Raw genomic sequence first — 23,463 nt, 5'->3', positions numbered from 1 at the left:
AGACACTGAAATCCCTTGGAATCCTGTGGACTGAGGGAGGAAAGAAATGACCAACATCTCCTAAAATCTTTCTAGATCCAATATTTTTTCTTTAGGGTAAATGCTGCTTGTTCAGTAGTTATTCTGTAAACTATATGCAACGCTTAAAAGACAACTACTGGTCATCATGACAGTAAAACCCCAAAGCTAACAAGATGACTGACTTTGTACACTGAGTGTATCAAATTGTCCCTATGAGGTAAATTTAAAAAGCAAATACTGCAAGCAATATGGAAGGTACTCCAAAAAAATGAATGCTATTTTTTTTCTCAGATACTTTGGAAAAGGAGCAAGACATGATTATAGAACAATAGGATAAGACTTCATCTCTCACTGATCCAAAAAGGATTCAGTTCCAGTCCAAACTGGCACCAACTCTCCCTGGTTCTATTAAACAGTCATGCCAGGCAGTGAACTTGCAGCTTTTCTTTTGTGGTCATGTAGAGTATGTCCTCGGAGAAGGCAATGGCAACCCACTCCAGTGTTCTTGCCTGGAGAGTCCCAGGGATGGGGGAGCCTGGTGGGCTGCCATCTACGGGGTCGCACAGAGATGGACACGACTGAAGTGACTTAGCAGCAGCAGCAGCAGAGTATGTCCCACGTGTCAGCATCATTGGACTGTTAGGAATGAAGAAATTCAGGCTTCCCGGCAGACCTGCGGAGACAGAGGTTTGGGTGGGGGTGGGGCCCTGACACCTGTGTGTCCCCACGTCCTCCAGGGAATATTCTCTTGAGCCCAAAGCTGCTGCTCTAAACCAGGTGAAGGTGGATTATTTGAAGCCCTGGTATCAACTTAACAGAGTCCCATCCAAGGATCCACAGCACAATCAGTCTCATTCTCTTCTCTTTGGCAGGAACGAAGCAAAAGAGAGAACAGATGACTCACTGCAAAAAGGGGTTTGCTCGTGAATCGCCTTGTAGGAGGCAGCGGAGGGAGGCCTCATGAATGCCCCATTTACTGATCTCTGCATTCACCAAATCTCAGCTGAGCTCGTACTATGTGCCAGAACGGAGCAAGGAGTTGGGATGCAATAGGACGTGGAATCGGATGTGCTCTCTGCCTTCAGGGATCTTGTGCTCCAGCAAACAGAACGGAGGTCAGCCAGGTGAGGATCCCAAAGTATGAAGCTGTCATGGAGACGTGTTACTGGGAGCTATGGGACCGAAGAAGAGAACCCCATCTTCTACTGAAGGCAGTGACCTCACTACTCCAGCTCCAGAGGAGAGAGGTTGAATTGGGGCTGCAAAGAAAGAGCAGGATGGAGGGGAAGGGTTTCAGGTAATGGGGCCAGTGCATGCAGAGACCATGAGGCCCATAAAAGTCTGAGGACTATAGGGCATGAAAATCAGTCAGCAGAGCCAGAGCTTAGCAAGAAAAGGGCCTGGTGAAGCATATGAGGCCACGAGGAGAAAGTCTCTGGGAACCACAAAGTGTTTGCCCTTCCTTGGGATGACTTGGGGAGGTGATGGCTACACCAGGTCATGGAAGAAAAATGAGATTTTGTTTTGGGAAAACAGCTCTGGATGCAGGTGGAGAAGGGGATTAGGAGTGGAGCTGAGGGCTGGGAAATTACTTGGGAGAATATTGAGTGGATCCAGTCAGACTGAAACAGAGCAGGACCCCCTCGTCCTTACCCACCATGTCTCTGTCTGGTTTTCATCTGTGGAAAAACTTTAGCCAAAGAATAAGTTTAATCAGAGAAGTGAGAAAAAGCAGAAGCAAAGCAAAGGAGTCAAACAGGACCAAACAATAATAGTTTAGTCAGTACGTAAAGTCAAGGACCTTTATTTCTTTCTCAAGTGTTATATGTAACACTCTGAACCATATCCTGTGAGCTGTTTCAAACATGCTGAAACCCCCACCAGGTGGAGAAGTTAATTACATGATGACCAGCCTGTAGACATGGATGTAAGCTGCTACAGTTCCAAGAACTGGCCTTGAAGAAATGGGAACAAACCAACTCTGGAACTGAAGACTAACTGTTCTCAAAACAATCAAGATGCTGCTGCTCAGACCACCGATGGCCAATAGCAAGAGGACCATCAGAGCTGACTGTGCTGTTTCTACATGGAGCCCCCTCCCTCTGTCTGTAAAACTCTTGTCCCTTGATTCTCAGGAACTGGGGGGAGTCGGCCTTTGGATGGGGGTCCAAAGCCATAGTCCACCAGACAGTCCAATGAAAGCCTTTGGTAAGATCCCTGGCTCTGCTGCCTGTGCCTCTGACCAGGGTGGGGCTGTCTCCTGGCGTGTAAGGTGAGGATCCATGAGCACGCATGGGCACTTGGGCATCTGAGACGTGATGGGGGTCTTGGCCCTGCCTCATCTTTCAGTGCTGTAACCCTGGAACTTGCCATTGTCTCTCTGTGTTGCTGCTGCTGTGGGTGCTGTTTGAGCAGCCGGCCTCAGTTACATCCCAGGTAAACTGAACAGCATTAATTACCCACATGTCTCTGCGCCTGCTGGCAGGAGCAGCTCCCAGAGTGATTTTGTGCCTAAAAAGACACCTGCTCAGAAAGTGTACTGTCTGATGAAGAAGGTTGGGGTATGAACACTGCAAACAGAATCATCCCTGGCTGTCTTGTTTTCCCTTTTTTCACCAAGTTGAAAGACAAACAATAGCAGTTTTCATAAGTATTCTTCTAAACGAATTGATATTTAAGATTACTTTCAGAAATGCGTACTTTTATAAATGCATAATCTCTTTGAATGTCAACCAATTAATGTACATTTCATCTTAACTGAAAGACATTTAAAGAGGCAAATAAAGTCAAGTGTGCAGGAGAGATGATATTCACCATTGGAACCCACGTAGCTGAGAAAAAATGAGAAAATTAACCTCCTTCTTTCTACCTCCCCACCCCAGGCAGAGAATGACGAGGAAACCAATCTGTGTAGTTCAGTGTAGAGAGCAGTTCTCAGCTGAGTGGTGGGCAGGAAGGAACATACCTCGAAATAGAAATTATAGTTAAAGCCACAAGGATGCTGACAAGTCATAATGAGTAAAATGGTAAAATATAGTCAGGTCTCAGTCTTTGTAAGACCTACTTTAGCTACTCCATGTTTCCAACAAATTTCAATTTTTAGATTAATTGTCAGCCTTGAAAAATTAAGATAACAGAGCCATTCAGCCATTTATTCATTTGACAGTATTAGCTCAGCATCTACTGTGTTGGTCCCCGTCCTTGGGGCTGAGTCATGAGAATAGCAAAACACCGTCTCTGTTTTCTAGGAGCTTCCAAGCCTGTGCAATCTTTCTCAGAAGAGTATTTTTAGAGACATAAAACAAAATAAATAAGATTAAAACATAAAATGGATTATAGGTGTAGAGATACTGTTACTAAACTATTATAAAAGCTGCAGTGTAGTAATAGATGTAATTTTAAGTTGATGTATTAACTTTATGACAATTGACAATTGTGATGAGACATGAAAATATCTGTGGTTTTTATGGGTGACAAAGACGAAGGTACTGCTAACATTTCAGGGTTGTTTTTTTCCTTTGGCCCAAGTTCTTTTAAGTTTATTTATTTATAATTTTTGGCCACGATGCTGGCATGTGGGATCTTAGTTTCCCTACCAAGGATTGAACCCACCGGTGCCCCCTGCAGGGGAAGGGTGGAGTCCTAACCCCTGGACCATCGGGAATCCCTGGGCCAACATTTAAAAGGAAATTTTCCTTTTCAGTTATGTAAGTGAAAGTAAAGTTACATTTTTCTCATGCAAACTCAGGGAATCTCAGAATTCTTCTCCTGGGCTCCCTTTGGGGCCTCCGAGGGATCTGATTCCCAGCGCCTTGAGCAGCAACAGAGGCGGGAGGTGGAGAACGCCATGGGCCTCTCAGGGGGAAACTGACCTAAGTGTTTCTGCAGGGTTGGTCTAGGTGCTCCCTTCTGACGCCACAGGGAAAACCAGACAAAGGAAAGATGGGTGAGGCTCCCAACTCGGGGAGGACTCCTGGGCGGCGAGGGCAGTGTGTAGATGTTTCTAACCCCATCTACCTTCCATTGTGTGCGGAGCCTTCCCAGCTCAACTTTTATCCAAACGATGACACCTTCCTCACAGAGTAAAGTCACAAGCAAAGCAATTAAGGGACAGACCCCTCTACCCTGGGCACACAGTCTCAGGGACAAAGCTCTCTCCCCGCCTGCACGCGGTTGATCTCTGATGCCTTCATCTCCTCCACACCAGGAGGAGCACACAGGGATCTGAATCGCACGGCCATCATTTTAGAGGAGAAAAATAGATTTCGACTCGCATCAGGATATGAACGCACCTCCTAGAGTTATTGTTAGGAAGCTGAATAATGTTGAGCTAAGTAAAGAAACTAAGGCAAGACGTTGGGACTGTTTTGGGAACGAAGTGGAAGATTTCAGCATTATGCAAAGCTTCCCAATCCTCTGCAGGGATAAATCCCATCACTATAAGACTGACTATGCCCCAAACAGGGTGCCTGCTCCTTCCTGCACACCAGCTGCCCCTGCATTTCTTTTTGTATCTTTACCTCTCTTTTCCTTCAGTTGGTTGAGTACAAAACAATGGAGTCATCCTTGATTCTTTGTTTTCGTAGCTGACATTCAATCCATCAGCAAGTGATGTTGGCTCTACCTTCAAAGAACACCCCAAATCTAATGCTCTCTCTACCCTCCCCAACTGCTTCCCTCCAACTGCCAGCTCCTACTCTCCCTCCCGCCTGCAGGCTTGCCTGCCCAGCACCCACCCTGCTCTTCCTACTTCCCTTGCTTGTTGCTTTCCCTGCTCCCAGAGCTCTGAAAAACCCTCCTCCAGGCATGACTCCTCCCTCTCCTCTGGACACTCAGGAGCCACAAAACCCTGGGTCTCAGCAGCTAGAGCCACCCACCCTCCTGAAGCCCACCCACAACGAGGACCACTCACCACAGCTCCAAGAGCCCAGCAGCCAGGAAATTGGTCCTGATGTCCTCTTCCTGTGCCCAGTTTCCATGCCTTCCCTCCTCATGCCCCACAGAGGCCTCTTTTGGTAAGAAGCTGGTTGTGGATCCTCCACTGGCTGACCTCTGCTCAGAGACCTTTACCTTCCTGCAATAACCCTCCTATTTGGAGCTCTTCCTGCAAGGGAGCAAATAAATTGCCCAACCTCTCCAATGATTATTTGAAAGTCGATTGCCTCCCAACTGATAATAAAGATTAATGGGAATCCGGGAGGAGTTTTGTGATGAAGCTTGTCAGACTTCTGAGTCTGTGCCCTCATGTCCTATATCCTGAATTTTTACACATCTCTTCTCTACTAGAATTTTCTCATCAATGTAGACACTTACCAAAGTCTTTCACATTAAAAAAAAAAAAAAGCATAAACCTTCTTTTCCACTATACAATGCAAGGAGACCAAACCAGTCAACCCTAAAGGAAATCAGTCCTGAAGCTCCAATACTTAGGCCACCTGATGTGAAGAACAGACTTATTGGAAAAGACCCTGATGCTGGGAAAGACTGAGGACAGGAGGAGAAGGGGACAACAGAGGATAAGATGTTTGGATGACACCACCAATTCAATGGACATAAGTCTGAGCAAGCTCCCAGAGATGGTGAAGAATAGGAAAGCCTGATGTGCTGAGGAACATGGGGTGGCAAAGAGTCAGACATGACTGAGTGACTGAACAACAATACACAACACTCCTGTTGGTTTAGCCTGGTGCTGGATCTTTTTCCATCTCTTCTTTACATGAACATATCCTTGGATATTTGATGCAATGGTCAATCAGAACCACTCTCACTGACCTGTTTATTTCTCAGCCTGGGAAAACAAATTTTTTTTTCAGATTTTTCCCAGGAAAATCTTCCATTTCACTGAGACATCTGTCCCAAGAGAGTTCACTACTGTAAACCCAGAGGGCTTCTCCTGCCCCCTGCTTCCCAGGCTTGCTGCTGTGTTACGTCCCTCAAGCACCCTTCTGCCTCTGTGATATCTCCATCTGGACCTGCTTGAAGAATTTCATATGGATTTTCTCACTTAACCAGGTGACAACCCTGTGTGGCAGATACTAATACTCTCCAGATACATATGAGGAAGCCAGGATACAATGCAGAAGAGCAGCCTGCCCGAGGAAGTGCCAGGCCAGAGGAAGGACCCCTCCAGCCTGGTCCAGCCCCTGTCTTACTCTGAACCTTACCCTGCTCTCAGGGGAGGTTTATCCTGAGTGCAGAGTGGACAGCAGCCTGCCCGTGATGTCAGGGTGTTGGTTTTATTTCTCAAGTTATCGGGCTCAAGGGGCAGCTGAATGTGCTGTTTGACACTATTCTTGAGCTCCCACCACAGCTTTTTCCTTTTCTGTGACTTGCTCCCAGACCCTGGCCCTCCTGCAGCCTCGGAGCCTAGACCACATCATCCCTCAGCAGCAGTTTCTCAGGGACCTCAGATGGTTGCACCTGACTTTCCTGCCACCAGATTCAAGCCCGGGGAGCCTCTGCATGTATCTCCCATGGTACCCAGTGCACTATGGGACCACTGGCTGGCGTGTCACATGTGCGTGCTAATGGCCTGACTGGTAATCTGTAACTTTAGTCTATTTTCACCAGCTTCCAAAAACAGTCAGCCTGGAGAAAAACCCATATGCAGCCCAGTAGCTGCTGACTTCATTTGTTGGCATCTTCCCAGAATGGTACTCTGTGCTCTGCCAGCTTTGGGGGTCACTGGGGTTGTTTGAGTTATTTGTTTTACTTTCAAATCACTCCGTAGCACTCAGGGACCATTTTCCCCTCTGAAAACCATTTGTTTGCAGTCACACCTGCCCAAATAGATTAACCCCATCCTGCAACCACCAGCGCCTCTATTACACTGACTCTCAGGTGCGTGAAAGAGCTTTGTCCCCACGCTCTATTTTTCCAATAAGAGAAAGTTAATTTGTGCCAAATGTCTTTTCATAACCAATAAAGCCTGCAGGGCTGAGAAAAGCAGATAAGTCTCGCTTCGCTGCAGTGACGCCCACTAATTAAGACCACAGAATCCCTCTCTGGTAATTTACATCTGGAGCCCACCTTGCCTCCTCGTATCTTCTGTTTGCACACATGGGAACGCCACAGGGATGCATGGGCCCACCTGAAACAAAGATGGGAGCTGTGCATTTGAGGAAGTAGGCTTTTATTAATGCCTCGTTATAGCTATCCTTGCCTTCTGCATGTGCGCTCCTCCCCCAACAAAACATTTGGAAGATTGATTGGATGTCAGACATCAGCAGGGAGAAAGGAGAGGGACTGAGGGGTATCGCACTGTAGCTTCCTCATCTTCCAAGTCTGGCCCAGCAGCTGAGCATGGAGGAAGGACCAGGACGGGGGTCCAGTGACCTCTGCCCAAGGCTGGCATCCAGCCACTCATAGCTGGGGGAACTTGAGCTCCATGGGGGCTCATTTCCATCCACGGGATTATTGGGAGGATTAAACCAAATGACACTGGAGAATCGTGCTGTGATTTCCCAAGCCAGGTGTTACTGTCTGTTCTTTTTGACAAGGTCTAGGGCTTCCTAGTGGCTCAGATGGTGAAGAATCTGCCTGCAGTGCAGGAGACCCAGGTTCGATCCCTGTGTTGGGACGATCCCCACGAGAAAGGAATGGCAACCCACTCCTCTATTCTGGCCTGGAGAATTCCAGGGACTAAGAGTCAGACACTACTGAGCAACTAACACTTTCACTTTCTTTCTTTTGTGAGTGAGCACTTTTCTGTGTTACAGCTGGTATTCTTCCCCAACTCTCTGTGCTCTTCAGCCTGGGGACAGATGGTCTCTAGAAACGGGACTGTCATCGGAGGACCCACCCGAGAAGCCCGAGTTATTTATGCCTGAGTTTCTCCCCAGCCTGCCGGGCTTAGGAATACAGATGGGATTCTCAGATGGGCATCAGGGGCACAGGGCCCCCAGTTGGTAGGACTATTGTATAATTACCATCCAGATCAGGACACTTTCACTATGAGAGGTGCTACCGCTAGCAAGGCTGGGACAACCGGGGTGATTCGGGACGCTGGTCCACATTAAGACCCAGACAGAAGGGAAGGAGATGTTGTGGCTTGTTGTCTCTAGTTCAGAAGTCACTGTGTGAGCCTGGGCAGGGGCTTGATAGTTCACTCATCCCCTCCCTTGCCCTGGGTTGTGGTCTCTTCCAACAAGGGACGCTTGTGAAAACCCCAGAGGAATGAAATGCTGGTGGGAACGTTTCGGCGGAGGTGGGGGTGGGAGGGATGCTGAGAGGGCTTGGGCATCGTTTCAGAGAGAGCGGCCAGCCTCCTTCTTCCCTCCCTGCGCTGCACCCTGTCCCATATCTGAGGCCACACAAGCTCTCTCAGTGGTGGCGGTGGAGATGGGGTTTCTTTTGCGTTTCACCTGCAGCACACTTGTGACCGCACCCCGGGCCTTTGGAGCAGATAAGCAGAGATGGGGGCCCCATCCAGCGGGTGGTTTCTCCAAAGACCAACTGCTGAGTCTCTGTCTGCAGCCTCATCTCCTCTCCTGTCTTCTCTAAGTGGGTTCTCCTGCTTTCCTTTCTGTGCTAAATGAAACCAGGAGGGAGCAGACAGAGGTCCAAAGGCTGCTTAGTGCAACCGCCAGGAGAGCGACCTATAGGAGATACAGGTCTGAGAGCTGAGGCTTTACTTCTGAGAATGAAAGCCCCATGAACTGCTGTTTCCTCCATTCTCCTTTTCAGGTATGACATAGCTATAGTGTGTCAAGCAGGACCTGACTGTCCCTCGTGGGTGCCTTATTTGTGTTGTCGTGGGTTTTATCTACTCAGTTCCCATATCCAGTCTCAGGCACAAAGTTGTGTGCCTCCAGGCCCAGCCCCTGAGTTTGGAGAGCAAGGCCAAGAGGAGGTGCTGATGATGCCAGAATGCCCATGTCCCCGGGAGTCATGACGTGGATGCTCTGTGGGGACCATGATGCTGCCTCCCAGGAGACCAGGGGCAGCAGGACTAGAGAAGGTTGCTGAGGGGCTTTTGAGAAGAGGCACCAGTTCATCCAACTGGCTACTCTCCGTCTTGGAGGCATGGTGGGGCTCACAGCCCTCCCCCTGCCACAGGACCCTACTTGTGCACCCAAAATAAGTGCATTAATTCATTAAAACCTGGGGGAAAAGGACTTCTGGAAGATTATAGTGTGACTTCTCATATAGAGTGTCATTAAACTACAAAAAAAAAAAATCTGAAACAGCCAACTTTAAAACCAATATATTAAAGCCAAAAGAAACTGAATAAAGAGGAAGAAGGTGCCTGTGACGAGAGGAAGGTTTTTCAGTACAAACAACAACAACAACAAATCAAAATGGGAAGACCCTGGCTTAAAAATGAAAGGAGATGAAAAGGACAAAACAAATCTGAAAGCTTTTTCATATATGTTTCAGTGCATGGATGGAGGTGTTTTCAGAAGGAGATCAAAGATAAAAAAAGAGATGGAAGGAAATGTGGTGCAACTATGAAAGCCAGAGGACGTTTAAGAGAAAAAGAGTGTGAAAACAACATGAAAGACACAGGAAACGGTAAGAGCAATGTGAAAAGTTGCTTTGGGAAAGTGCTGCACTGCAGCGCTGCAGAAAGCAGTCTTCTAAACAGGTTGGAGCTCTAAGGGTGAAGCCTATGGTCACGTATTTTGGTGTGTTCCGTTCTAATTCAGAAATGACAAACAACGCACGAATGAATGAAACAGCTCTGAAATAGAAACTGCAGCTGTATTATTTGTTGCATTCTTTAACACTTATTTAGGTACTGGTTGCATCAAAAAACCTGATGTCTATTGAATGAAGATAGAACCAAAACAAAGAAGCAGTGCCTTAATATTAATTGGGATTAATTTATATTAGATCATTCATATTAGATCATTCATATTAAAATATTTTGTAAAATATACTACATAAAAATTCCCCCAAATAGGGCAGGATGACCCCCCATTGACTGCTTTGCCCTCATGATTGTTGTTTGACTTGTGATGTGTTTGTTGCCCTTTTAGACAGCGGTCCCCAAACCTCCGAGATCTAATGCCTGATGATCTGAGGTGGAGCTGATGTAATAATAATAGAAAAGTGCACAATAAATGTAATGTGTTTGAATCTTCCTGAAACTCATACCCTCCCCTGGCCCCTGGAAAACTGCATTCCATGAAACTGGGCCCAGGTGCCAAAAAGACTGGAGACCCCGCTGCTTTAAGGGAACAGACAAACCAATGGAGGAGGCCTTCCCTCGTGGTCCAGTGGTTAATACTCTGTGTGTCCCCTGCAGGGGGCCTGGGTTTGATCCCTAGTTGGAGAAGTTCTGCATACCTTGAAGTGTGGCCAAAAAGAGGTGGGGGAAACAATGGAAACTAGTTGCCCCAAAGAACTCTGAATTCCTAAAGCTCAAGTTGAACTTCCCAAGATCTGTCTGATCGCTGTATGAATCATTAGAAAGACAACCTCAAATAGGCCCCTAAGCCACTTCCTCTCTTTAGTCAATGTGATTTGTAACACGGCGACACACTTGCATTTTGGAGTTTTAATGACATTTTACTTAAATGTCAGAAGATAAAGTGAGCCCAGGTATTTTTTAAAGCATCCATTCCCGTTGGGTATTAAAGCTGCAGGTTCTGAGACCCTGATGGCCCCAGATAACAAGAGGGAGGACTTTGCAGAGGGAATCCTCTCACCTGTAGCAAAGATCCAGGAATCCTGCAGATGGTGGACACAGTACTCCCCCTGGGAAGAAGGCCACAAGAAGTGGGTTCTGAGGAGCGGAAGGATGGGTCGCGAAACCCTGGGAGAGGAGGACGCGGGCATAGAAGAGGCAGAGGAACAGGGGAGGAATTATTTTGTGGGGATTCAATTTTATTCCAAAGGGCTCCTTTCTCTGCCCTGAGGCTCCTCCTGGGACGAAGCCCGTAGACAGGGCTTCCTGCCTTAAGAAACTTAAACAAAGAGGTGTGGGGGCAGAGGAGTATTTTAGGAATGAATGTATCTAGAGCGGAAGAAGAATGGAAAGGCTGGAGTAAGAAAACATTTGGAAGGAAATCAAAGAAGGCGATCGAGGGGAAAGGGTAGATTTAGATCCAGATGGGCGACTCTGGTGCTCAGAGCCCATGAGATCCCAAATGGTGACTGGAGAGAGGACTTCCCTCCCCCAAACCTCAGGTCCCATCTGAAAAGCGGGGTCAGTGATCAAGAAGTGAGCTGTACTTCTCTGGTGGTCCTGTGCCTAAGACTCTGTGCTCCCAGAGCAGAAGGGGCTCAGACTCCATCCCTGGTCAGGGGACTAGATCCCACATGCCACAACTAAAGATCCCACATGCCACAACTAAAGCTCAGCACAGCCAAATAAATAAAATCATACTAAAACAAAAAAAAGGTGGCGACTGCAGGAGTGGCAGGGATGGTGGTGGTGAGTCCGCTTGTTGGGAGAGAGGTTGGTAAAGCTTCAGCGATCATGTCATACAGAGCGAAGGGGCCTGAGCAGATGGGGCTTTTGCAGTCTGTCCACATTCTCATGGTGCTTTCGATCAGAGGAAGACACTCTGGTTAAGCCTGGGCTTGTCTGCTCCCAATTTAACTTCCTGGAAAACGAGAAAAGAAGGCCTGGCTGTGGACCTGGCCTGGGAGACTTGGGGCAGGCTGCACTGTAAGCGTCACACACACCACTGGAAGCACCTTACTTGTGTAAACTTGTCCCTCAATGTGGGATGTGATGAGTGGTGGGGTGGGGGAAAAGGCCTGGCCTCCCCAGGTCCAGGACTCTCAAATATCAGATCCTCTGGGGGTAAGTCCAGAGTAGATATCAGCCATAGGACCACTGCCCATTGGCACTGTGAGTCCCAAGACTTTAAGGAAGTCTCAGTGTTTGTAGATCTCTAAGTGTCTGGACATACAGGGCAGAGGATGCAGGCTGTAACTGAAAAAGGACCGGGGAAAGGTGAATTGGAGAAAGGCTCATAAGATCATAGGGGTGGCTGGTGGGATCACCCGGTTCTAGAGCTGCGTCTCCATAGACACACACACACTTCTGAAGGCAAATCGAACCTCTTGGCTCCTCTTCTTAAGGCAAGAATGAACCAAGAATATCCACGAGCTTTCCTCATAATTTTATTGCTCTGTAAATACTAGTCATTTAAATCAGACAGGAAAAAACATCTAACACGTGGACTGGAAAAGGCAGACTTATAGATTTGAAAATACCAAAAAGAATTAACTAATAATATTTAGAAAATGTTATTTTTTCAGATTTAGCTGAAAACCTTCCAGAAAGCAAAATAGGGTAGCTTGGGGACTTTCCTGGAGGTTCAGTGGTTAGGACTCTGTGCTTCCACTGCAGGGGGCAGGGGTTTGATCCCTGGCTGGGGAGTTAAGATCCCACAGGCTGCATGGCATGGCCAAAAAAAAGTAAATAAATAAAAGTAAAATTAAAAATTAAGGTAGCTAGTGGCATGTCAAGTTTATACAACCTCTCAAAAGGCTAATTTGAAGATGTCTGTTCAAATTTAAAATGAATCACACTCTGTCCCAGACATTTTCAGTCTGGAAATGAAACCTGCAGAAAAAGTCACTCAAGTCCAAGGATGCAAGGACTTTGTAAGGATTTTGTAGGATGAAGCCTGGACCCAAGTAAACATTTATTAATAGAGGACCAGCTAAATAATTATGGTTTGTTCTTACAAACATATGTCATGAATCTTTTAGAGAAATAATTGCCTATTTTTGACACTATGACATTAGCTCAAAAGTATAGTTTAAAGCCTAGGAAACTGCAGAATACAGAGAATACATTTTCATTTGTTTAAAAGAAGAAACGTATTTGTGTAGATTATTTCTCCATAGATAAGCCAGCAAAGCAAAATGAAATAAAAAGAAAAGCAAGCCTGCCAGGATTCCTGTTTGAGGAAGAGACTGGACCCTATGACCCCATCAGACGCTGACCACCTCCCATTGGATGCACATGGGCTCTAGCTGACATTTGAAAAATCCGTGTACATGGACAGGCTTCCCCTGCTATCTGAAAATAGAGTGTTCCTAGGAAACCTTTCATAGAAGAAGTGGCCTAGAGTGAAGTAGCAGTTACCTTAGGACCTATCTTGCTGACAGATGCACAAAATGCGTGGAGATCAGGCCCGGATGCTCACAGACACGGCTCTCGGCTCTGACAGCTGAAGCTGAGACGATGATTGTGGTACCAGGGAAGGAGCTGGCAGGGTCGCTCCCCCCCCCGGGGTGTGCTTCCCCTGTAACAGCAGCTGCTTTCTGTTAGTGAAAACAGGCACTGCGATGGATCTTCCGTAAAAGTGGTGTAAAGTTAATTTTCCCTGTATGTCATTTTTTAAATTGAAATAAAACTATTTTTAAAGAGCAAACATTATGTGTCAGATCATAACTTCGCATAGAAATAGACTCTAAAATTTGAGAGTTGAGCCAGGGACTGTCAGTGATCCCACTGAGAAGGAAAAGCTCAGGAAAAATTCCCTGGTGGTCCAGTGTTTAAGACTTCGCACTTGCAATGCAGCGGGTGCAGGCTCGATCCCTTGTCAGGGAACTAAGATCCCACATGCCAAGCAGTGAGACTAAATAAATGAACAAATTCTCACTATGGTCCTATAAAATAGGTAGATTAAAAAATACAATAAAACTTTTTTTAAAAAAGTAAAAGAAAAACTCAGCCTGGCCCCTGGGTGGTAGGCCTTGATTTAAACTGTTAGCAGCTTCTCACAGAGCACAGGGGGATCCCCAAGCCCCCAGCCACCTCCTCCTCCCCTCTGGAAGAGGTGGGGGCTCAGATGGGAGAGCTCTTGGGTCAGGTGAGGGTGGAGAGCCACGCTCAGGTTGAGCAGGTGTTCCCAGGGGTGGGCAGGTGTCCAGGTGAGTGATCATGGAGACAAGCTAAGAAGCAGGAAGGGGGCCTGGACACTGGAAGTGAGCTGTTGTTCCACCAGGGGAAGAAAAGACTTTAGACAGAGTCCTAGGTGAGATGAAGGGAGGAGGTAGGTGAGAGTGGAAACAGATGAAGGAAAACAAAAACAAAAACACTGACTTGAAGCGGGGTATGCAAGGTCATGCAGGGTCAGCCCAGGGCTTGACTGCCCCTCAAGAGTGCTGCTGGCAGGCTTGGGAACTCTGGCTGAATTCTGAGATCCATCAAGGGGAGTGCAGAAACAACACGTGGAGTGATTCAAAGCTAGTCTTGCTCACAAGCCCTTGTTATTCCAAAGGTTCTGACAAGTCAGGCATTCAGGCTGCTCTATAGTTTTCTTGTAGAATTAAAAATTCCAGACTTCAAGTACACATAATCACTCAACTGTGTATGAGAGAACATCTATGGTTAAACAGCCACACCTTTGACAGTAATAATTAAACACTGGTATCCAATGATTCACTTTTCTGAGATGATCATTATAATTAACAGCAGAATTTTATCCCTGAGTCTGCCTAATTCATAAATATTGCAGGATAAACTCTGCTAATTGGAATAAAAAAAAAGTCTTCACGGGTGTCATGATACACCATAAAGCACTGTTTTATGTGCCAGCAGGTCTCAGACTTAGGAGGGTGTGTGGCAGTGGATGGACTTGCCTCTGGAGTTGGTGATATGAACAGCAGCACAAGGCTTCCTGGGCACTATTTCACCTGTAGTTGCAGCCTTGCTTCCTGGGGTGGATGAGCCCGCAGCAAGGCAGCGGAGAAGGAGAGCCGTCTTGCTCTCTGCAGCCCCATGTGGCTGCATGGGTTCCTGCCCTCTCAGCCAGATTTCCCAAGGGTCCACTACAGCTGAAGCAGGACTAGTTTACCTCTCTCCATCTAGACTGCCACAGGCCCTGCCTTGCTGGGTATAAATAAGAGAATAGTCAGGCAAATCGTCTTCTGCAGGCCTGACTGGCTTGTGGGTCCCCCGGGAAGAAGGCTGTTCTAACAGCTTAGGGTTCACGGGCCCACAGGCAGCTCAGAAAACTCATCCTCTGCTTTGGTGCCAGATTACTATGTCTGGACCTTAGTTATGCACATGTGGGTTGTTTAACCTCCAAAGGGTACACCTCCCACTACCCAAAGCCCTCCCCATTCACACCCAGCTCTCAGGAAGATCAGGGGCGGTGGAGGGGCTCTCACACATTTTCTCTCTCTTCCTAACCCTCTCAGGATGGGGGTCTGGGGACCACCATCCACTTCCTTCAGGGCCCAAAGCTACAGGGCTGTGGAAGAGGAACTCTGTCCTGCAGGCACACCAACCAAGACGTGTGGGAAGCTCTGGCCTTGGCCTTTATATCCACGTTCTCTGAACAGCTTCTCACTGGACAAGAGCTGCCCTCGGCCAGACATTCCCTCTGGGCCCGGATTCCTCACCATCCTGGCTGCCAAGGGCACAGTGGGGATTAACGGATGGGCCGCTGGAGCACAAGATGCACCTCCAGCCTCCAAATGGCCTCGGAGGCCACAGAAATAGTTTCTTCTTGGAAAAGTTTTTCTCTCTTTCTTCCCCCAACCTCTCTCTCTTTCTCAAGATGTAAGGTCCACTGTTTAACGCTTCCCTCCATTCTGTCCATTTTTTCTTGCTTAGGAAGGGATTTAAGTGCTTTTGCTCTAGGCTAGGTATGGCTATAGGTTTTCCCAAGAGCATGTTTTCATTTATTTCTCACTGTAACCACGGCAGAGAATATTCTGAGCCATGTTACATGATGGGCAAATGAGGTGTGTTATGTTCCTGGCCAGGCATCACTCTTTTGTCAAAAATAAAAAATTTACTTGGCCGTACCATGTCCTAGTTGCAGCACGCCGATCTTCAGTCTTCACCGCAGCACGTGGGATCTCTAGCTGCAGCATGTGAATGCTTTTGATTGTGGCCTGTGGGATCAAGTTCCCTGACCAGGGATAGAACCTAGGCCCCCTGCATTGGGAGCTGGGAGTCTTAGCCACTGGACCTCCATGGAAGTCCCTGGGCAAGCATCACTTTTGTTACCTGGTCTTGTGGCCTTTTCAGGACTTCAGAGGAGGGTCTGAGGGACGAGACTTTTCTGGCTCTTCAGGAGGACTGGATCAGAGCTGGAGGTCGAGTGAGACCCCCGAGAACCACAGGGGAGGAACCGCCAGTAAACGGAAACCTGATTTCTCTGACAGACCATCCAATTCTTCTCAACAACTGGCTGGACTTGTATGGGAAGTCTGGTGTGTTGTGGCCACCTTGTTCTGGCCACAGAAATAGAGGCAGAACAGAACTGTGTGCCGTCGGAGAGGCAAGAAGTGATGACTCACACACACTGGGGTCGTTGCTTGTGGTGACAGTGGGCCTTGGATGCCTAGGGGCTTCTAGGGGTGGGATTGCTCTCCCCAGGGTGAGGGGTGATGGGTTCAATTTAAGGTCTTTTGGGGACACATTAGCAGCCGGTGTCACCACACAGGGCCACGGGATCAGAAAGCCCATCCACCCTCACCCAGTCGTGCAGTTCCTGAGCAGAAAGCAGGGCGCCCAGCTCGTAGTCAAGGACCACTTGTGTGCAGGGTCCAGAGAGCTACTGAAGCATCATGGTGATCGCCAAGCACGCTGGAACTCAGGAACTCGAAATAGGAGTTCCAGGGCTGTCAGCCTCTGGGTCCACAGGCAGCTCTGCTGGCCCAGGCTGGCCGGGCTGGGTCGCTGGCTAGACCCAACTGGGCCCCTTACCTATGTGGGTTTGGGCTGCCTCTGGTCATCTGTGTCTCTTGTTCCCTACCTGGCTAGGCCTGGGTGGTTCTCACGGCAGAGCTGGGGTCCCAGGGGAATTGTGCAGGGGGACAGCATTGCTTCTGGCACATTCTGGCAGCCAGAGATGATGACGGGAGAGCTGAAATGGCAGGGATGGGGAAACGGGAGGAGCTTCAGAGGGCAGCGCAGGGGAGGTGTGGATGGCTGTAACCACTGTGCCGTCTATTGGCCCGGGAGCTTCCTGGGAGGATTTATGGGGAAATTGCAGGAATGCAAGTGTGTTTTGCAGAAACTGGAAACTCTAGGCTTCTTGCCCCTTTTTGCTGTTCCAGAGGCACCAGTTCAGTTCAGTTCAGTTCAGTCGCTCAGTCGTGTCCAACTCTTTGCGACCTCATGAATCACAGCACTCCAGGCCTCCCTGTCCATCATCATCTCCCGGAGTTCACTCAGACTCACGTCCATCAAGTCCGTGATGCCATCCAGCCATCTCATCCTCGGTCGTCCCCTTCTCCTCCTGCCCCCAATCCCTCCCAGCATCACAGTCTTTTCCAATGAGTCAACTCTTCTCATGAGGTGGCCAAAGTATTGGAGCTTCAGCTTTAGCATCATTCCTTCCAAAGAAATCCCAGGGCTGCTCTCCTTCAGAATGGACTGGTTGGATCTCCTTGCAGTCCAAGGGACTCTCAAGAGTCTTCTCCAACACCACAGTTCAAAAGCATCAGTTTTTCGGCTCTCAGCCTTCTTCACAGTCCAACTCTCACATCCATACATGACCACAGGAAAAACCATAGCCTTGACTAGATGGACCTTAGTCGGCAAAGTAATGTCTCTGCTTTTGAATATGCTATCTAGGTTGGTCATAACTTTTCTTCCAAGGAGTAAGCATCTTTTAATTTCATGGCTGCAGTCACCATCTGCAGTGATTTTGGAGCCCCCCAAAATATAGTCTGTCACTGTTTCCACTGTTTCCCCATCTATTTCCCATGAGGTGATGGGACCGGATGCCATGATCTTCATTGCACCACTCAGTCTCAATTTCTGCCAAGTTCGCATCTCTCTTGCCACTCTTCCTCGATAAGAGCCAACATTTTCACCTCCCACGAGGATAGCCATCACCATCTCTAGTTCGCCCTGTGTCAGCTTTGGCTCTGAACAGACATGACTGCACGGCCTCATTGAATCTGATTATCTCAACCTCCCTACATTATATACATACAGGCTTATACATATGTGTGTGTGTGTGTGTGTGTGTGTGTGTGTGTGTGTGTGTGTGTATCTCCTAGGATGTATATGAAATATAATGTGTATACTGATTAATAATGAACTTGGCTCCTATGATTATGGAGACTGAGATGTCCCATGACCCGCAGTTGGGGAGCTGAAAATTGAGCTGATTTCCAGTGAAGAAGCCTTGTCAAGGTGTACAGGTCGACTCACAAGGGCCCCTTGGCCAGAGCTGGGTTCCTGAGGATTCAGAAGGGAGATTTTGCTGAAAACTTGGAGGCTCATATGTTCTGACTTAACTAAGCCCTTGAGCTCATGGCTGTCAGCAAGCTTTTACGCTTCTATAAAAGCCATTCTTTGCTGATCTAATGGCCTCGTATTTATGGTGATTTATTTCCATTGGAACTGGAGACCAGCAGACAGTTCAAGGCTGCTCCAGACTGTGAGTCCATGCAGATGATAAGAAGCGTCAGCAAAGGTGCCCAGAGATCTTGTGTCCGTGGCGCCGAGGAGACAGCCTCTGTCTGCAGCCAGTGGGCTCCCCGTCCTGGGATGGAGAGAATGGGGTGGAGCGTGTTTATCCAGGGGGAATGGGAACTCCTGAGGCCATAAAATCTCAGATGTTCCTGGATTTCCTCACTTCCTTCTTCGTCTGCTCCTTTGGGTCTACGGTCTCTAGCCCTTTGGCCTCCCCTGTGATGCCTCTAGTCCTGGTCCTCCGTTTCCCCCACTCTCCTGCTGGTCCTGACAGGCTGGGCAGCTTGGCTTCATGCCTGTGTCATCAGAGCTGATAAACTTACCGCAGCTTCTGGGCTGCGCTTGGAGAAGAGACTAGAACTTGGAGGGTCCTCGAGATTCACGTCAGATAAGCCTCCGATACCCTTTCTGGTTTCAGAGTTTGTTGTTGTTTTGCACCAAGGGTCTGCAGTTCCCTGTTTCCCTGTCTTGTGGTATTTATTCTAGACAAGTCAGAGAAAAGGGACAGGATTGTGTTCATATAATCTGAGACTCAGAAGTTACCTGTCCTCCCTCTGTCTTAACGTCAAAATCAGCCCACGTGCAGCCTGAGCTACTGTTGCAGTTCAGTTGCTAAGTCGTGTCCAACTCTTTTGTGACCCCATGGACTGTAGCCCTCCAGGCTCCTCTGTCCATGGGATTCTCGGGCAAGAAGACTGGAGTGGGTAGATGTTCCCTTCTGCAAGGGATCTTCCTGAACCAGGGATCGAACCTGCACCTCCTGCTTTGCTGGAGGATTCTTTACCACTGAGCCACCAGGGAAGCCCACAGCCTCTGTTAGTGCCCCGGAGTTTTGGAATTAAAGTTGCTCACATAACGTAGCATGCTTATCATACACCGAGAATTAATATCCATCTCCCCATTGTTTTTAGTGCTACCCATCTGTGGACTGTTCCACCGCCCCACTGTCATCTAACAGCCGGGCCTGTGTGAGAACCACAGCCACGAGCCCCACTAGGCAGAGGAAACAGAGCCTGACGACATTCCCCCTGCTCTTGAGTCCAGGACACAGCCCCCTGCCCCTCCCAGTCCTGTCTCCTCCTCTGTGAGTGGGATGTCAGTGGTCCCAGCCCTGGAAACCCAGTGATGGCCATTAGTGGAGGTCCTGCTCCCAGTTCTTTCCCACTGGAAGCAAACCGACCAGAACCTATGGCCAGTCTCCACGACAAGAGTCTCAGGTCCCCTCTGAGAAGCTGGCCTGGGCCTCGTGGCGTGTCTCATTCTAAAGTTCATGTTTCTCGTGCCATTTTTCAAGCCCCTCCAAGCTGTTGCCACATGGGAAGAAAGTGGAGCAGGGGTGATGTTAGAATAAGGCTCATCTTTACGACAGAAGGGATAATCCACTAGGCCTTATGATGGCCAAGTCAGGCAGTGAACAGGTTGACTAAGCCAGTTTCTCATTGTCCATGAGAATTCTTCTGCTGCTTCTGAATGTATAAAATCCTCAGAAATCCATTACCTGTGGTTTTACTGAATCCACAGAAATCAGTGGCCAACACACATGCTGTGGGTTCTTCCCCCGTGGCTCAAACGGTAAAGAATCTACTTGCAATGCAGGAGACCTGGATTCCATCCCTGGGTTGGGAAGACCCCCTGGAAGAAGGAATGGCAACCCATTCCAGTATTCTTTCCTGGAGAATTCCCATGGACAGAGGAGCTGGGTGGGCTACAGTCCACAGAGTCACAGAGTCAACCCAACTGACTGATTAAGCACACACTGGGTACTCAGGTTTCCTGGAAAAGACAGAAACACAGGTTCTCTGCACCTTGTTTCTAATTTAAATCAATCGCACAGCAGTGAGCTTTGCAAAGTTCATAAATGAAGCCACCCCTGCTCTGCGGCCCCCTTGCGGCTGTGGGCACCTGGGGCCAGGCCACCAACCCCTGCCCTCAAGTTCTGAGAGTGCTGTGTTCTTAAATGTGCTCTGAGCTATTCCTGAAAAGCAGGGCATCACGTTTCTGGGTCCTGTGATGCTTAGGAAGTGATGTGAGCGTTGTTTCTTCACAGAAGATCGCATCTCCCAGGACAGTGGCGGCATCCACGCATACGGCCTGGCCGGGGGAATTGGATTCTCTGCCTAGTCAGACTCCGAGGAGAGAAGACAGTTCAGGGTGCGCTACCTGGATGCTGACATGTCTCCATTAACTGCCCAAATCAACCCTCATCCGAGAACCCATGGGCTCCTCTTCACCTACAGCAATGCTCTTAAGATAGGAGGGCTGGGTCGCCAAGTTGTGGCTGGCTGGCATGTCCGACTCACACACTTCCCCTTTCTCTGTCTTCAGAAAACAAGAATCCCAGACCCCGACTTCCATCTAATACAAGACTTCCGACCAAACTGATCACCAGCACAAAGAAACAGCAGCCAACAAACGATTGGGCTAACAGCTCACATTGCAATTCCTCTATTTCATCTCCTGTCCAGAGGGGTTGGTTTTCAGATGAGTCCTGTGTGGGGCTGACACACTGCAGGAGTGGTGATGGGGGTCTTGCCTTAGGACTGGATCTAAGGAGAGTCGAGGGCAGGCTGTCTGTGCTCGCCACTGACCTCCCACCTCTGGCTGCACTGCCCACCTCCTGCCCTCGGCACTGTGGGGACCGTCCTGTCACCCAGGCTGCCCGAGTCCCAGCCTGACCAGACCCCCCTTCTGTAAAACCAGTTTTTCTCCATGGTTGCCCAGCTTCCTCCAAAGGCGTCCACTCAGCTGCTGATGGAGTCATCCTGCCGGCTCTCCCTGGATGATGGATCACAGTTCGCTGCCCCTGACCCCATGCTGGCGAGCTGGGGCCCAGCGCTGTTGTTTTGAAAGGGCAGAAGCTAGAGGCAGGCGCCCTCGATGCAGGGCGGAGGCTCTGGGAGAACCTGATGTCCCCAGACCAGAGGCCTGACAGTCAATCATCATTTCTCCTGGAGGAAATGAATTGATCCTGTCACCAGCAAGCTAAATGTAATCAGGCTCTTGACTGGAATCATAAATCGTGTTTAAGTCACAGTTAGCCAGGTACTGAGACTGGAGAGCATGCAAAGGAGACACAGGAGCCTGTGGATTCCCCATTTCCTAGGATTCTAAGAGGTCTTAAATTACTTTAGAAAATACTCTGATAGATATACACCTGCCTGCCAAAACAGTGTGTCAGAGAGAGAGAAAGAGAAATTAGCCCAAACACATTGGGATGGGGCAATCATTCTGGAGGGCACCAATGAGGTCTTGTAAAGCATCCGCCTCACAGGGAGCTGATATCCTCAGGTGGAGATGAAGGCTCTGTTCCTACTGGGTATGGAGGGGTTGCTTCTACTGGAATTTAGGGGCTCAGGGTGCCCAGCTTCATCTTTAGGATATGATCTTCCCACGCATCCCCATTCTGATTCTCAGGATACCATTTCTTCCCAGTCAATGCCCCCCACCTGAATGGCAGACATTGTGTGAGACTAGAAGCTTCACTTGTGTTGTGGGTCCACCTCTCCCAGGATGAGGTTTCTGGGTTTGCCTTTCCTCCATCTCAGCCCATCAGCTATTGGAGACAGGTGTCTTCTGGGCAACACTGAAGCTCACTGATACGGTGCTTGATCTGGGAATTTCAGATTCTGGAGCCCCATTTTATTGCTCCCCATCTTGTCCAGTGACATTAGGAGCAAACAGCTCATCTCACTGCCTTGTTAGTTTTACAAAAATGTTCAACAGTATCATACACAGTCATTCAGACCCTTCCTTGCTTTGTAAGTATTCGGTTAGGAGTATCCGCTGATGACACTTTGTGTGTCTCTCTTGCCATATCACACCATGGAGCAGCAGTGACCTCTCCACTGCTGGACACTAAGGCATTTAGGGCACCAGGCAGTGTGTCAGCACTAGGCTTGTTGTTGTTGCTTAGTTGCTAAGTCATGTCTGACTCTTTTGTGAGCCTGTGGAGTGTAGCCCACCAGGCTCCACTGTCCATGGAATTTCTCAGGCAAGAATACTGGAGTGGGGTGTCATTTCCTTCTCCAGGGGATCTTCCTGACTCAGGAAATGAACCCAAGTCTTCTACGTTGATAGGTGGATTCTTCACCACTGAGCCATCATGGAAGGCCGGCACTAGGATAAGGCCACTTAAAACAGACAAATCACCCACAAAAGTCACAAGACAAAAAAGCCACAACACTAATCAAACACAAACAGGACATGTGTTTCCAGGGTGAGGGCTGGAATGAGAAGGTCTTATCTGACCTCAGCTGGGAACACATGCATCAGGCAACACAATTGTCTTCTGCCTCCCCGTGCATGTCTGTGAATCACTACACAACTGATCTTGCAGATACAAATACATGTTAGCAAGTAGGTGAACTTGCAATTATAGATTCTGTGACTAATAAGGACTGACTGCATCCAATACAAGTTTAGTATCCAGAATATATAAAGAACGCCTACAACTTAATGATAAAAGTAAATGTAACCAACTAAAGCAGGCAAAGCATCTATTACACACGGATGCTTCTCTCAAGAAGATACACAAATGGCCAAGGAGCCTGTGGAAAGATGCTGCTCCTTGTCGTCCCTTCAGTCAGTCAGTTCAGTCGCTCAGTCGTGTCCAACTCTTTGCGATCCTAGGAATTGCAGCATGCCAGGCCTCCCTGTCCATCACCAATTCCCGAAGTTCACTCAAACTCATATCCATTGAGTCAGTGGTGCCATCCAGCCATCTCATCCTCGGTCGTCCCCTTCTCCTCCTGCCCGCAGTCCCTCCCAGCATCAGAGTCTTTTCCAATGAGTCAACTCTTCTCATGAGGTGTCCAAAGTACTGGAGCTTCAGCTTTAGCATCAGTCCTTCCAGTGAACACACAGGATTGATCTTCTTTAGGATGGACTGGTTGGACCGCCTTGCACTCCAAGGGACTCTCAAGAGTCTTCTCCAACACCACAGTTCAAAAGCATCAATTCATCGGCGCTCAGCTTTCTTCACAGTCCAACTCTCATATCCATACATGACTACTGGAAAAACCATAGCCTTGACTAGACAGACCTTTGTTAGCAAAGTAATGTCTCTGCTTTTGAATATTCTGTCTAGG

The sequence above is a fragment of the Capricornis sumatraensis genome, chromosome 15, assembly GCF_032405125.1.
Source record: "Capricornis sumatraensis isolate serow.1 chromosome 15, serow.2, whole genome shotgun sequence".
Classification (NCBI taxonomy): domain Eukaryota; kingdom Metazoa; phylum Chordata; class Mammalia; order Artiodactyla; family Bovidae; genus Capricornis; species Capricornis sumatraensis.
The sequence above is the reverse complement of the archived record's forward strand: the minus strand, read 5'-3'. Positions refer to the sequence as shown.